This window comes from Onychomys torridus, chromosome 19, assembly GCF_903995425.1.
Source record: "Onychomys torridus chromosome 19, mOncTor1.1, whole genome shotgun sequence".
NCBI classification, from domain to species: domain Eukaryota; kingdom Metazoa; phylum Chordata; class Mammalia; order Rodentia; family Cricetidae; genus Onychomys; species Onychomys torridus.
The window spans coordinates 12,155,379-12,170,188 of record NC_050461.1 but is presented as its reverse complement, the minus strand read 5'-3'; positions in this window follow the sequence as shown (position 1 = coordinate 12,170,188).

Genomic DNA, 14,810 nt, shown 5'->3' with positions numbered 1-14,810 from the left:
CTCTCTCTCTCTCTCTCTCTCTCTCTCTCTCTCTCTTGAGCTAAGGATCGAACCCAGGGCCTTGTGCTTGCTAGGCAAGCGCTCTACCAGTGAGCTAAATCCCCAACCCAGCTTTCTCCCTCTCAACTGAGAACAACTCCACCCTTAGCTGCTCAGACTAAAACCTTGGGGTTACTCACTCTTTCAACCATTTCACAGCAAACTGGGACAATATACTGACATCACTCTTGGACTATATCAAGACTCTAATACAGCTTCACAACATCCCTACAGTATGGTCCTAGTCTCTGTCCTCTGTCCACCTGTCTCCCCTGATATTTTTTTTCTTGTTTTTTGAAACAGGCTTTCACTATGTAGCCCCAGCTGATCTGGAACTCACTATGTAGACATTGCTGGCCTTGAATTCACAGACCTACCTGCCTCTACCTCGAGAGTGCAGGGATTAAAGATGTGTGCCACCATATCTGACTCTCTGTCACTTGAATTTCTGCAGTAATAACCTACTGGTCTTTTGGCATCCAGGGCTTTTCTCCAGTATTTGTTAGAATACACCCTTAAAAGGAATGCATATAAAACACAAGGTCTATTGTTTCTGTTTAAAATTCTGTAGGGTATTTGCCTCAGGGGAGGCCACTGCAAGTTTTCCTGGCTGGGGGAAACTAGCTTCCTAGCCAAAGAGATGCATGTTCCCATCTCAAGTGTCAGGGTCACCTCCTTGCTACCTCAGGATAAGCACTCCCAAGAGTTTTGAATTCAATTTACTGCTTCCAGGGCCACACCACTTCTTTAAATCAGAGGCAATACACAGGGGTTTTCTTGTCTTTGATTTTTTTTTCATAGTTTGAATTTGATATCCTCAGGAAACCAAGAGTTATTTGAACAAATACTTTAATTTGTCTAAATGCATATGTATGCTAGTCTTCTCTGTACTTGTTGGAATGCACTCATGTTGCATGTTTGGAAGATAACATGTTGTGTTTGGTTTTTGTCTCTCTTGAACACTTTAAGACTTTGTTTTATTTAGGAAAAAAAAATTCATGCAATAGATTTTGATCATGTTCCTTCCTCTCCCCCAGCTCCTCCCAGATCCCTGCCTCTACCTCCCTACCCACCCAACTTCACATGGAGATTTTACCTGAGGTTGAATATACACAGACGGCATTTGCATCTATTGCCATGAGTATGGAAAGCAAACGAGTTTTCAAGCTGGTTCATGTGCTCATTTTGTTCATCAAATTCCCTCCAGCCTTTCGGATTTTGTGCTGACTTGCCAGGACTGACAAGGGCAAATGAAAGTGTCTGCTTGCGGATCTGAAGAAAATTAAACAAAAGAAAGACACCTGCGAGTGTCCCCACCATACCCCGAAAGCTGCAGTCCTTGTAATAATTGGTCTTCCTTCACCATCTCGGTTTCTCCCCTGGCTTCTCTTCAGCCTGTCTCCAAGCTCAGGGCTTGCTTGGTTCCTAATGGAAGCCTTTTCACTGCTGCCAAAAGACCTTTGCTCTGTTTCTCCTGCTTGCAATGTTCTCCCTCTTAACTAACTCCTTCCCTCCTTGGCATCTTCACTCAGGCCTCGCCCCCGCAATGAGGGCTACTCTCACCCAGTTTACAGCAACCATCCCCTACCCCAGTTGGCAGGCTCTCTCTCCTTCCCCTCCTCTCTTCCTGCTTTCTACTCCATTTTTATCTCACACTCTGACATGATGTGCAGTTCTTTTTAATATTAACTCAATTAGAGACAAGTGCTTGTCATTTTTGTTTACTAATGTAATCCAAAATCCTAGAACTGCCTTGCCTGGCCCATAGCGAGGACTGTGTGAACACTGATGAGGTAAGTGGTTTAGCCGTGGATGGAGGTTCAGTTTGAGTCATCCTTTCAGGGAGTGTCCACTGCCTGCTAAGACTTTCCCAATCTTCTGCTAGGGGAAAATAAATAAGCTCTCCTTAGCAGTAGTTATAAGACCAGGCCACAGTGCACCCATGTTTTAGTTATTTTATTTAAAATGCAATCGTAAGTCATATAAATTATACTGTCGCTTCTCAAAAGTTTCCTATGTCAGTGTTTCCTAATGCTTTTTTTATTCACCATTCTTATTGTGAACCTCCAAGAATATGTACATACACATGTTTTCCTTCCATTCCAGGGATTCCAAGGAGGCCCTGGCACCCCTATCCGAACCTCTAGGTGTTTACAGACCTAAGTGATCAGCTTCAGGCACATGTATATTCACAGATACATATGCACATGATCTAATTCAGAACTTCTGTTGATGGCACATTTTAAAAATCCTTTCCCCTTCATACGACCAAGCTGTTGGGGTGCCTTTTATTGTTTCACCATTTATGGCAATAACTTTGGAGTGTTTTAGCCTCAAAGGAAGCTTACAAATATAGGACAGCCATATGTTAGTCTTCTGGGTATATGTCACGTTTAAATTTTTACTTCAAGCAAATGGAAGGCAAAATGGAGATGTGGAAATAATCCCCTGGTCCAAGTGTCAGAGGAGAGAGGACCCTGCCAAGAAAAGGGGTCTTAGGAGACAGCAAACGTGCTAACACCATGAGCTTGAGCTCTCCCCCTCAGAGCTGGACTTGGGGTGACCTTGTCCATTCCGAAGAACAAACATTTCTCAGGATGTGGATGTGGTTCAACAAAATGCCCTGGTGCCAGGACCTTGACGCTGAAGTGCTCAAATGTGACCAGAACGACACATCATCCATGGAGGCTGTTTTTTGTTTGGTTGGTTGGTTGGTTTTTAAGGGGATCTTTGGCGCTTTTGTGGAACTCATTTCTGTAACTATCTCAGCAAAGAAAAGAAAGTGTATCCTGGAAAGCTGTTGACAGATGTTGACACCTGGACCTGAGACATGTGGTGTCCAACAGTCTGGATACTGTCCCTCAGCTGAGTGGGGGCAAGCTGCAGGTGCTTCTCTCTGTCCATTGGTGTTCCCATACCTAGCATCTGCCTGGCAGCTTACATAGAATCCACTGTGAGCCTCTGACAAAGGTCAGGATACCTCAGCACAGGCCACAGGGGGTGTGCCAATGGTTAGGATTGCTGTTGCTGACACTGGAGTTGTTGTCTCCAGCACGTCCAGTTCTCTAGTTTGTAGGCAAGGCTTCAGACTTGAGTGCGGAGGCCCTAACAGTACCACAATATGTTGGTATTTTGTCTAGCACTCTGGGGAAAGAAGAGAAAGATTCAAAGGTCACCCCAAGAGCTTACAAGAACCTGGAATGAAGGAATTGGCCAACAGGTGTTATTTCTATTGAATGAAGCCAGACCATGAGATCAAACTTACCTACTGCCTAACATAGTCAGGAGCTTCAGCCAGCTCATCTCAGATAATAGAAAGCCTTTAAAGACATGTGGTGAATCAGCTGTTCACACAGACCTGGCTTCCTTTTTCTCATCTCTTTCTCACCAGAAAAATAACATTGCATTGGTGATTCAACACAATGGTCTGAATCTCAAATGCCTGTCTAGCTCCACTAGTAAATTGTCTCCAACTTGCACTAACTTTTCCAGAACCTCCCTGCCCTCATCTAGGTTGCCTCAACGGGCTTCTCCCATGTGAGGGACTCGAAGCATCTTCTCTGACATGAATGTGTGGGCCACACAGCTTTCTCCTTGCTGAGTGAGCCCACAACCTGGTTCTAGAGCTCCCCCTTTGTAACTCCATTTTCTGAAGTCCATCTCAAAAGTCTCAAGGGATTAAAAACAACCCAAGTGACCATGATCGCATGAATGGACAAGAACAATGTTTCAGATATGATGAAGTACTATTCAGCCCTAACTAGCAATGAAATCCTGATGTGTACTGTAACATGGACGAGCTTTAAATTTTAAATTTAAAATTTAAATTACACTGAGGTAATTTAAATAAGCCAGACACTGTGAGGAGCAGAGGAAGTTCTGCATGAATGTGTATTGCTGACATTATCACTGCCGTGTCAAGGACACCAATGCCTCAGACCCATGGGAACAGCAAGGCTTTTCCCTGCTCTGAGTAGGATGCTGAGAGAACATACAGACAGTATCAGTGATAGCTTCCAGGACGACTGGGGCCTGAGACCGCTCCCCACAGAGACCTCCTACCAAGATCAGGTAAACCCATTTCCTTGTTTAATTGCATACAACAAATCCACTTCCTTTATTCAGATATATAAAATATATGCTCTGAGTTTCCAGGCTTCTGGTGCATGTCCATCGGAGCTCACCGCCCACATAAGCCCAGCTTTTCTGTCTATGTGTCTGTGTGTCTGTCCTTTCTTCAATCTCTCATTGGCCCAGTCAGGTAAAGTCCAAATCTGTGCATGTTGAAGCAAGACACAAAAGAACAAATATTGTATTATTCTAGTATCTGAAATATACAATAGGCAATTTCATGGAGACAGACAGGAAATGAGAGGTTCTGTAAGACAGGGAGCAAACAGCAAGCAAGGAGTAATATTACAGAGTTTCTACTAAAGGTGATTTAAAAAAAAAGGTTGGGGAAACAGGCAATATCTACACAGTATTGTGAATGTAATTAGTGCCAATAAATTGTATACCTAAAATGGCCACAATATGCTTATGCCACATATGTTATGCCACAACAATTTTTTGCCAAAAACTAAAATACACAAGCATCATTCAATTCTTTTCATGAAAAACTTATTCAAAATATCACTTAGATTCTTTATACTTAGGTTCATTCATGTCTTGTTGTGTAGCATATTCTTAATTACAGTTGTAAAAGACAGCTCTGCCAGTCTATGGTCTTTGAGTGATTGTCTCATGTGAAAAGCTTAAAAGTCTATAGGAACTATGGCTCTGGGTTAGTAGGTAGAGTGCTGGCCAAGACCTAGGTTGAATCCTCAGCATTGCATAAATGAAGCATGGTGTTGCATTCCTATAATCCCAGATCTATAGAGAGGAAGGCAGGAAGATCAAAAGTCTAAGGTCATCCTTAGCTACATGATGAGTTTGAGGCCAGTCTATGAGACTCTGCCAAAGGGGGGAAAAAAAAAAACATTATAAAGTTTACACAGGGTAAATACCACCAGCAGGTTCTATGTTTCCCATAAACAAGTGACATTTTTCAATACCTGAAGTGTAATGGTGACCTGTGGCATATGAAGGGCAGGCCTGTGGAATCAGATTCTCCCAGGTAATTACCAAATGTATAGATTTCAAGAACCTTTGTGTCTTAGTCAATGTTCTATTGCTGTGAAGACACCATGGCTAAGGCAACTCTTATAAAAAAGAAAACATTTAATTGGGTTTAGTCCATTATCATCATGGTAGGGAGCATGGTGGCATGCAGGCAGGCATAGTGCAAGAGCAGTATGTGAGAGCTTTACATCCTGATGATACTCAGGTGAAGAGAGAATGAGAGAGAGACTGGGCTTGGTGTGGACTTTTGAAACCTCAAAGCCCACCCTCAGGGGCACACCTCCTCCAACAAGGTCACACCTACTCTAACAAGGCCACACCTCCTAATCCTTCTCAATCAGTTCCACTAACTGGGGACCAAGCATTCAAACATATGAGCCTATGGGGCCATTCTCATTCAAACTACCATGTTTCCTGAGGAATAGTTCAAGACAGGCACAGAAATATTACATAGGCAGTGGTAAGCCATGCTTTAGGTTTGGGTTTCTAGTTTTTATTTGGGAATAACATTTAATTTATAGAAATTTTACTAAGATAATACAGTCTCCATTTACACACCCAGCTTCTCCTGATCTTAGCAACTTACATGCTCAGAACTGAATTAGCATCAGCTCATTACTGCTGACGAAATTAGAGAGTCTGCCACTTTTTTCTACCTAGGTCTTTTTATTTCTGGGATCCAATCAGGGTCTCATTACATTTATACACTGCATGTCCCTGGTCATTTCCAATCTGTAAAAGTTTCTTAATCTTTCTTGATTTTTTCAGGACTTTGTACATTCAAAGAATACTGATCAAGTATTTTGTAGTTCATCCCTCAATTTTTACTTATCTGCTATTTATCTCCTTATGGTTGGATAGTGAAGAGACAAAGAAAAAGTTGAAGAGCTCTGGTGTTTTCAGATGGAATGGATGTCTACAGTGATAGCATTTGACAGCGGCCTTACAGAACACCAGTCCAAGCATGGGCTTGAGAAACAAGGGAATGACTTTACTGTTGTCTGTATCAGGCTTGAGCTCTGCAGATCTTCCAACTGGAGCTGTTTAGCAATCAACTGGAAGTGTTTCCCCATACACAGATAAGAAGATCAAGCTGAAGGCACGAATTGTGCAGAAAATGTTGGCACTCCCACCAAGAGGTTATCGGGAATCACCCAGAGTGATTTGCATACTGCAGAAAGGGCCGGCAAACACAAATGGAAGTTTAGATGATGTGTAAGATTGGACCAGAGGAGGAAAACCCAGTAAAGGAGATGGAGGAGAGAGGAGGGTAGCCTAAGAGAAAAAAGGAAAACCAGATGTGAGTTTAGAGAGTGGTGTCTAGAAAGTAGAAAGGATTGATCAGCATGTCAGTGCAGCAGTCATAGATGAGGACATGCCCAAGGACCAGAAGGGGTGAGGACACTTGGAGCCACAGGACACCTCTGCATCAAAGAATGTGGAAATCAAGAAGAGCGGTACTTCTTTTTCTTTTTTTTCTCTTTCAGAAAGCCTGGCAAGCCAAGAGGTGGGAGACAGACGGCTGGACCAGCCAAGTCTCTTGTGTTGTACATCCCTTATAGTCCAAAGCAGAAGAGACGCTGTTGCCGGAAGTAAGTTCTTAGTGAGAGCCAGTGAAGGTAGAGCTGAAAAATTGTCTTAACCCTCACAGTGGACACACAGGGACCGAGAGGAAACGATACAGAAGTTTGCTCTCATACTCTTTGATGTTTAGGAGAGCTATTGTCACGGACAGTTAAAGGTGGGATTACTTAAGCCGAGCTAACTCAGCTTTGTGTTTTTTACCCATGATACAGTTTTTGAAGTCAGTTTACAATGCTCAGGTGATCTGAGGACAATAACACAATGTGCTTCCTGACATTTCAGACATACAGCGATGCTGCCTGTGGATAAAACTCCACCGCAAGACACAAAAGAACAATCTACATTTCGTTCCTCACATGGGAGCAAACGTTTAGACGCGTCTGAACAAACAACTTTGACTTATTTATTTAAGCTACATTTTAATAGAACAATGTACTGAAAACATAAACAACACTAGGCTGAAATGTGGGCTGTTTATTTGTTGAATAGCTCATAAAATAATATGACTCACAAAAGTTTGCTATTCTCCTCTGTAATACAGTCTGGAATTCCTTCTGATGTAGACAAAACATACAGTCATCATAAGGAATACAAAAGGAAAGTAGTAAATTTAACTTTTTCAATAATTAAGGGCACCGACTTAAATCAAATGTTAGCTGACTATGGTTGAAAATTTGACTTTGTACTTAGCCTGCCATATTATACTACACTGAGCACTCACTGCAATGCAAGTGTATTCAGTAGAGCATCCTCCGTGGCAAGGAACAAGAAATGTCCCAGTTGAGTTATCAAGCGTCAAATCATCTTCTCCCTCTCTGGATTTTGTTCAGAATACACTTCACAGACGTTTTTATTCCAATCTCCTACATTAAACACACACAAATCTACTGTCATTCCTGGGCAATAGGGATATGAAATTTCTGCAAAAAAAAGTAATTTAGTAGCTTGCTGAGTAAAAAGAACATACCCATCCCAAGAGATGAGGTAAAACAGGAGCCCTAATTTCATAACAGCATTGTAGAATAGCTAAAGGCAGAAGACCTAGAATCTGGCTGCCCAGGTTCAAATCCAGCCCATGGTCCTTATTAGTTGAAGCCTGAAATGAGTTATTTAATCTTAGCAAGCCCGTCCTAAAAAAAAAAAAAAATGCCCTAATAATAGATCTCACTGCAGAGTTGTGATCACTGAATACTAGTGACTACAAGAAAAAATGCTTCCTATAGAGAGACTCAAATAAAAAACTTTCACAGTGTATGTACACTCTTTTAAATATGTAACATTCAGAGGCTTGCGTTTCTTATAAATAGGAATGCTCCAGTCAAACATGGCATAGAATCTATACTATGTATGGAGCTCCTGCTCAGAACATCACTCGACTAAGGACAGAACAAGGTTTTAAGCCGTCCTTAAGGTTACCCACTTTGGGAGGACATTTTTCAGAACTCGGAATTACAGTTGAGTCTGCAACAGGCCCCTCCTTTCTAGAACTCTAGACATTTAAGAAAACTGAAACTGAATTATCACCGGAGCCCTCCAAGCTCCCCAGTACATCATCGCAGCTCCTAGTGGGTTGCTGTGACTTGAAAGCTTTACCCCTGGGGTAAAGCGGAACAAATGTAAGAATGCTTTACAGGATTAACTACAGCATAATCCTGGCTCCACGGGGAAGGTTCTTGGATCCCCTTCAACTCAGCTCTGAGAGACTCCCAGATTCTCATAGTTGGAAGGACCAAGTCGAGGATTTTACTGTTAGAGCATGCTTTACGTGCAGGCCAGAGGCCGTGTGCTCCAGAAGGAGCCCACTGGCTTGCTTGTGAGGCTGCCAAAGCGCCAGCTGCCTGCAGCTCCAACGTGCTGAGAGCTGGCCTTCTCAGACAGGGCTGCGAGGGCTCAGCCACCCACCCCGCCTGCAAGAGGCTTGCCTGTGACTCAATCCAAAAGAATATAGCTGAGGGAGGAAAGCAGGGAGCCACAAGGCAAGAAAGCAAAAGCAGGGTGTTGTCTATCCTCTGGAACCGCAATGAGACTCTGCTAATGGCGTCTCCCCCCCCCCCCCCCCCCCACCCCCCCGGATTCGGAAACACCGGCTGGAGACCTCACTATCAGGAAGTGAATGCCTCAACTAGTCTTTGGAGAACAGGAGCAATGAAGGGACATTTTCTTTTCTTTTTCTTTTTCAGATTTTCTTACAAACCACCCAAGACCTCTGCAGTTCACATTATTTATCTCCCCTAAGCAAATTCCATGTACTAATAGAATTTCCTTTCCTTTGAAGATAAGAAGGAGGGTCTGTCTATGCTAAGGGGGTGGGGGTATTAGAATTATCTTTATAGCTCATCTGGAAAACCTCTTCATTTAGTGGAAGGCAGCACAGCTAACACAGGGTGGTGTTGAGCCTGGCTACAGATCTTTTTAGGTGGGTCCTGATCAAAAATCAAACCTTTCCCAACTTCCCTGTATGCAAAACAGGAGAAACATTCCACCTACCTCTCCCCGGGACTGAGAAGATTGAAGAAGACAGGACAAGCTCCTGAAGCATCTCCGACTACATCGCCAGCACCTACTACGTGTGAAATGAACTACCTAACTAACTACACTGCTCTAAGCATGTCATATCCAGTAGGCACTACCTGATACTCTCTTAATCCAACACATCAGTCACTTAACAGATCAACGGAAAGCTGTCCCAATGTTCCCTGGACAGTAGAAACTGCTTTTCAATCTTTTCTTTATTTTTGATTTCTTTCTCTAATAAGAAATAATTTTTTGAATATGAAAAGGCACTAACTGAAGGCCCCCAACTTGAATATTTCCATAAAAAACTTGTTATTACTAAAATTGTTTTGAATAGGGCTCTGCCTAAGAACACAATGTTTAAGAACTTGTCATTGACATCTTCTTAAAGCAACAGTGTGTGTTTATATCTCAGTCTTCTGGAAATCTGTTCTCAGAAGGAAATAGGGACTTGTTGCAGAAGTAGAAAGTATGAAGTTTGGCCCTTTGGGGAGCTTATAATTTAATAGAGTAATTGGCTGGACACACAGAGCCACATAATAAATATGGCAGGAGCACATAAGCAAACATTTATACATAGCTGTGCACAGCTGCATAGGTTTACACAGGTGCTAAATAGCATCAGGGAGAGAAGAGTTAGATAGCAGGGCTTTTTACGGCACTCAACAACTAGAATACAGGGCAATGTAAGTTCAGAAAAGGCTTCCTTGGGGCTGAACAGTGGGTGAGGTAAAGGACACTCAAAGATCAGTGGAGCAAAAAGAAACTCTAAATTATAGAAAGAGCAGATGTAACAGATTAGAAAAGAGTACAGCTGAGCGGAGGTCGAAAATTAGTCCTTGAGTACGTCCACTGTGTCAAGAGTTTGTGTGAATCAACTCATTTAACTACCTGAGGTTTGGGGAAACTGAATGACTTTACTGAAATCTGTGTCTGAGTGTCAGCAAGGTCCTGTTCTGAGATTGAAGCCCGCTTTGGTCTGACTCCAGACCTGCTGCATCATATAATAAAAGAGGAAAGACTAGGATCGTTTGCGAAACAGCCAGGGGATTCATGACTGCTTCTCTAGCCCATCACGCTACAAAGGAAAATCGCAACAGTTCCAAAACTTGTTGAAGCCGAGAGGTGGGGATAGGGCAGACTGCTCACAGAAGTCAGTTGGGGGAGGACCATCCTCCTCAAAAGCCTAGTTGACACGCTCCCTTCATGGCTAAGCAAATTACTTTGATGTAAACACTTTCATTCCCCAATACCACAGTATGGAGACACCACCCAGGAGAAGGTGAGCCATCCCAGCTCTGCACTGAGGTAGTCAGAGAGGATACTAGTTAGCAATCTATCTACTGGCACTACCAATTGGTAACTGAACAGGGAAAATATCCGCTGCCCTAGTAATGCTTAACCAAGCAGTGAGTTACCTCAGTAGTGTTCTTGTAACCACCAACACAACCAAGAGTTTGGGAACAGAGCAGCCTGGACTTGAATCCTATTGACACTGTGGCCTTGGACAATCTTTAGAACTATCCTAGGTATCCTTTATAATGTATGCATACGAAGTCTGCCTTAGTATTATGGAGACAATCAACAGGAATTATTTACAAGATACACTGTAGTTAGAGTTTTCCTGCCTGGCCCAGTCAGGACAAATCTCTCTCACCCGCCAGGCCCATAGATGCTCAGACCCAACCAAGTAAACACACAGAAACTTACATTGTTTACAAACTGTATGGCCGTGGCAGGCTTCTTGTTATCTACTTTTTCTATCTTAAATTAACCCATTTCTATTAATCTATACTTTGCCACATGGCTTGTGGCTTACCGGTGCCTTTACATGTTGCTTGTCATGGCGGCGGCTGGCAGTGTCTCTGAACACACAGAGATCTACCTAGCTCTGCCTCCCAAGTGCTGGGATTAAAGGCGTGCACCACTACTGCCCAGCTTCTGCTCTGGCTTGCACTGACCTCAAGGCAACTTTATTAACATACAAATAAAATCACATTTCAATACAAATAAAATATCACTATAAAACACACACAGTTTGGAACATTGAAAGTGCCCAGATTGATTCAATATTGCTACTGAAGACATTATAAGACAGATAAACACTTTTCCAGTTCTTGAAAGCAATCAGAGGCATCTTTTATCCATGTTGTACCCAGAGTCCCCCAAAGACCACCAAGAGACAGAATCTGATGCAAAAGCAAAGAGTCTTTGTGTTGTTATGAGTTAACTCAGGACTCTGTCCCTCTGACACAGCAGCAGAGCAAGAGAGACCCCAAGTAGCAATGGGAAGAGTTTTTAAAGCAAAGGGGGACTTGGGGTCTACAGACTACCTAGGAACAGACTCAGGATTTGTTTATTAAAATGGCAATCATGTTAGTAGTTTTTAATTGGTTAGGGTTAGTTGGAGGTTACAGTTACCATTTTTGGGCAGGCCTGGACAAGTCCCAGGCTCTGTCCTTGAACTGCCAGAGAGGCTGACTGGCCTAGCATGCACAAACTGTGGGGATTGCTCAGTGACCCAGGCTCTGTCCTTGACTCATGCATGTAGCTCTAAGTTGGTGAGGGGTCCCAGGCAGTAAACAATTGGCTGAACTTTGAGTAGTCAGAATACATGCAGAAAAGGAGATATTGCAAGGACTATGTGTTTTGTTCATGGCCCTCCCAGAAACTGCTTGCTCAAGTCTCAGGAAACTAACACTGAGGCCTGACCTCTGAGAGAAGACTGAGCAGCCTTTGTGGCATCTGCTTGGTCCCTACAATCCACATAGCTCTCTCAGTCAACACTGTCATCCTCATGTTAAACAAAAATCTGCCACTACGGTTATTTGGTGAAGCAAGTACACTTTTCTATTTGCGTGAGATGAACTTCCCAGGTAACTGCAGTCCACATGAACTCCTGTAACCAACTCCAACCATGGCATTGGGCAGCCACCCTCCTGATCTGAACGTTTCTCCTCAAGCTTTGTGTTTCTCTCAGGCTTTCTGTGAGGCCATCTCAGATACAACCGTGCCGGGGTTGGCAATACTGCTTAACAACACTCACGTTGCCAGCAGTTTTTGTTTGGGTGCTGCTCTGTCAAAATGATGTGGAGTGGGTCGAGGAGTGTGGTCGATTGCAGCTGTTCATCATTACCCAGATAAGTCGGAGAAGCCTTCCAATTAACCTTAGTGTGCAATAAAGCCAATCAGCAAATGAAAACAAGAATTTCTCACTTACCCAAATGGTAGTTAGCTTGTAATTGCTGCCTGGGAATGTTGAACCAAGAAGAAAACATGAGGGAAATTGCTCTCCTCCCCACAAATTGATGTCTGGTGATTTTTTTTTTTTAAGTCAAGACTATCATTTGATAGACTCAGGTATTTGATCCTAACCTCAAAATAAGCTTAGACATATATTGTGTCTTTTGACGTAAAACAGTATACTAAAGCTTCAAACATAAGAACTACGACATACATTATTCTCTTCACCGGTCCTGTGGCTTAAACTTAGATAGCAAGAATTAATTTGGAAAATCTATTTTCTTTGCAAGCATGTTTAATAATTTCAGAGAAAGAAATCAGCATAAAATGCAGTATTCATGTAATGAAGAGATTTGTCACAAATCACCATAAGATTATTGAGGCTAGTTAAATTATAGAATTTTTTAAAATCATACTGCATATGTGTGTCTATGTGCTAGGCTGGGTGAACAATACAGAAGCAAGAATAAGAGAATGAATCTCATTCATTTTGTATGAACTCAGCAACTAAACTGACTGGAATTAGTACACTTATGAAGCATTGTCACGACACTAACATTTCTAATCTAGCTATGAATGTATTGCGCATAAAATTCTAAAAATACAACTAATGAATATCAATATAAAGTTGTAAATTTTGTTATAAAATAATTATAAACACACATGTTGCAAAAAAAAATTACCTATCTTCTGTGTTGTCTCTTTTTATACTTTATACTAAATATCAAAACCAGGAAATTGATGCTGATCCATTACACTATTACACTATTAGTCAGGGTTCTCTAGAGTAACAGAATGAATCTCTTTCATATAATATATATATATATATATGATTTATTAGAATGATTTACAGGCTGTAGTCCAGCTTATCCAACAATGTCTGACTATAAATGGAAAGTCCAAGAATCCAGTAGTTGCTCTGTCCATGAGGCTGGAGGTCTTAGCTGGTCTTCCATATACAAAGGAATCCTTAAGAAGCAGGCTCTAATGCTAGTGAAGGAGTGGACTTGCCAGCAGGGTGAGAGCAAGCAGTCAGAGAGGAAAACCTTCCTTCTTCCGTGTCCTTATATATACTTCCAGCAGAAGGCATGACCCAGATTAGATCTGGATTAAAGGTGTGTCTTCCTATCTCAACGCTCCAGATTAGTAGATCTTCCCACTTCAAATTATGCAGAAATCCCTCACAGCATGCCCTCCATTTTGGGGTTTTAGTCAACTCCAGGTGTAGTCTGTTGTTGTTTTTTATTCTTTTGGGGGGCCCGCTACCCAGCTCCCAAATAAATCACACACAGAGGCTTATTATTATGAATGCCCAGCCTTTGCTTGGCTTGTTTCTTGCCAACTTTCCTTAACTTATCCCGTCTACCTTTTGCCTTTGGGCTTTTCTCATTCTCTTACTTCTGTAAATCTTACTCTTACTCCATGGCTGGCTGTGTAGCTAGGTGGCTAGCCCCTGCAGTCCTCCTCCTTTGCTGGCTATTTCTTCTCTCTCCTCCCAGATTTCTCCTTCTATTTATTCTCTCTGCCTGCCAGCCCCGCCTGTCCTTTCTCCTACCTTGCTATTGACTGTTCAGCTCTTTATTAGACCATCAGGTGTTCTAGATAGGCACAGTAACACAGCTTCACAGAGTTAAACAAATGCAACATAAACAAAAGTAACACACCTTAACATAATATTCTACAATATAGTCAAGTTGACAACCAATAATAGCCATCACAATTACTGATAATAAGCTATATACTTTATTCCAGTTTTAAGAGTTTTCAGCTGTCACTTGGTTGCGTGGAGAATGTTAATATATGATGGATATAAATGAATAGACACAGCTGTCTATGGCTCTACAAGCTTTAGTCATCTGTATAGCTCTTTGGAATCATTACCACAGTATGAATATAGAATTATTCTGTCTGTATAAAGGAACTCCCTAAGACTATCCTATAGACACTCACCTCCTCATTCCTGGTTATCACTAATCTATTCTCTTTCTTTCATTCTCATAGACTTTTTTATTAAGGTTATAAAAATAGAATCAAAGTATGTTATTTTTTGAAACTGGCTGTATTGCTTTTAAGATTCATCCAGATTGTTGTTTGTGACAAAAATTGGCTCAGTTGTTATTGGGGATCCCTGTTTCATGATGAAAGGATGTTCAAGGTGTCCCTAGTTTTTGGCTTAGAATTAAAGCCATTATTGTAGCAGGAACCTGTTATTCATAAGAACAAACCTGAAGCCAGTTGTTGGGGTGAATGCTGGAAGATCAGAGAAGCAGAACAAGCCACAGCTACCTCACCTCGCCAGTTCCTCCGCT